The sequence below is a fragment of the Theobroma cacao genome, unplaced genomic scaffold, assembly GCF_000208745.1.
Source record: "Theobroma cacao cultivar B97-61/B2 unplaced genomic scaffold, Criollo_cocoa_genome_V2, whole genome shotgun sequence".
Lineage (NCBI taxonomy): Eukaryota > Viridiplantae > Streptophyta > Magnoliopsida > Malvales > Malvaceae > Theobroma > Theobroma cacao.
The window spans coordinates 1-2,279 of NW_017234855.1; positions in this window are offsets into that span (position 1 = coordinate 1).

Consider the following 2,279-nt stretch of genomic DNA (forward strand, 5'->3'; position numbering starts at 1 on the left):
ACCGGGTATTGACATGTTTTGTCTTCAATGAAGTGGATATCATACCAACAATTAAAGAATACTCGACTTTACTTTTGCATACCCCTTTAAAGTGCGAAAAAGAATTACTTGAGATGAAAAAGGACAAGTTATCGTAAAAAGATTGCAAAATTCATGGGAATCAGTGTGCAAGAAGTTGACATGAATGTTAAACAAAAAGGAGATAGTGTTTGTATTCCATGGGAGTTTTTTCATAGTGGCATCATGAAGCATTTAGAAGATGAAACAAGCATAAGTATTATGGCATTAACAATCCATGGGATGGCTATCTTTCCAAAGGTTTCGGGACATATCGAGGTAGTAGTGGTACATTTCTTCAAACAGGTTGAAAATAAAATTAATCCATCATTATTAATTTTAGCAGAGACTTTTAGATCACTGAGCTACTATTGATGGAATGGAAAGGGGAATTTGATTGGATGTGCACAATTATTGCATGTATGGATTAGAAGCCTTTTCGAGTGTGACAAAAGTAACTTCCGAGCACCATATCTCTCCATCAATATTCCTATTAAAGAATTTTGTGAAAGTGAATGGCCAAAACCAAAATCCAAACAAGAATGGATCTCAAGACTACAAAGCCTCATGAGACAATAAGTGGTATGGAAAGCCCCATGTATGGCACTTCAACCGATGTTGTATAGTTGTGGAATTGAACTGTCAGTTCCTCTCTTGGGATTATGGGGGGTAATTAGTTATGCCTCACTTATGGTACGAAGACAAATATGGTTTGAAAAATTTGTACAAACCACTCATAAGCTTGATCAAATTTGTCACGACCCAAATTTCGGGCCATGACCGGCGCATGGGCCCAATGGACATAGTCCACTAAGCCCAAGCAAGCCTATCGAATTATTCTACTCATCATACCATCATAAACTGCTAAGTCATTTTTTTCAAAATTTAAAATCAAAATAGTAATATACATTGCCAACTCGTACTGGCATTACTCATTTAAAATATACATACATTGCCTACAACATGTATCTTAATAATTTACATCAAGTTTGTCTATACATAACAAAATAAGAAGACTCGATTTCCAGCAGAGGGACTCGGATGAATGTACAGCTACTGAATACCGAGACACCTACCAAAAGATGGACATAGGTCTACAAGGACACCTTGTCCTAGCTACCAGCTGTCTCGTGATCTGAAAACATGAATTTGAAATGGTGAGTATAAACCTAGTGAGTGAACAAGGAAGGGAACAAGCAACAACAAAGGAAAATTTAAAATCATGATGTACTAGTTTCAAAACAATGCAATTTGGTTCATTCCTAATAAAACCCCTTATCAAGCCCTTAAGTGATTAATCATTTGAAAATCATGAACCCATACATAGCGAATCATTTGAAGAATGAAAGCTTCAATATTGCACAAGCAAGTCAAATACGACAACGAATCTTCGTTGCAGCAAGAATGAATTTTCATTGCAGCGATGTTGGAATTTAGTTATTAACCGAACGAGGGTTTCTCACTAAACCTCCTCATTTTAAACTTAACTCGTTTAATCCTTAATGTTGGAAGTCCATGCTCCCATATGGTAGCAAAAAAGTGAAAGATAGGGCAGCAATTGGACAAGATAAGAGACCAAAACAGAAAGTTTTTCGCTGCAGCGAGATTCAATCTCGCTGCAGCGAAATTTCTACCCATAAACAGAATGTTTATCGCTGCAGCGAAATTGCAACCCAGAAAATAGAAAGTTTCTCGCTGCAACGAGAATGCATTTCTCTGCAGCGAGAAGCTACAGTGTCATTCTCGCTACAGCGAAAATGCATCCTTACTGCAGCGAGTTTTCGGCCAACCTACCCTTTCAAAACCAGAGAGTTTCTCGCTGCAGCGAAAATCATTCTCGCTGCAGTGAAATACAAGGCATCAATACAAAATTTACCTTTCTCCTAAAAGAAAAACCACCCTGTTTGAAATGTTCAAAACCAATATGAAACACATAACAATTTCTCAAGGTTTAACATGTCAAGTTTCACATGCATCACAACCATAAACCATTATCCATCAATTTCCTATAACACACATATTTACATAAATACCCATCATCATCATCACACCATCCCATCATCATCATCACCAGCTCATGCGCACTCCCTACTCACACATGGCTGGGTCATCACCAGGTTATGCGCACTCTCTACTCGCACATAACCGGGTCATCCTCGGCTTATGCGCACTCCCTACTCGCACATAGCCGAGTCAATATAATTACACAATATTATACTCAA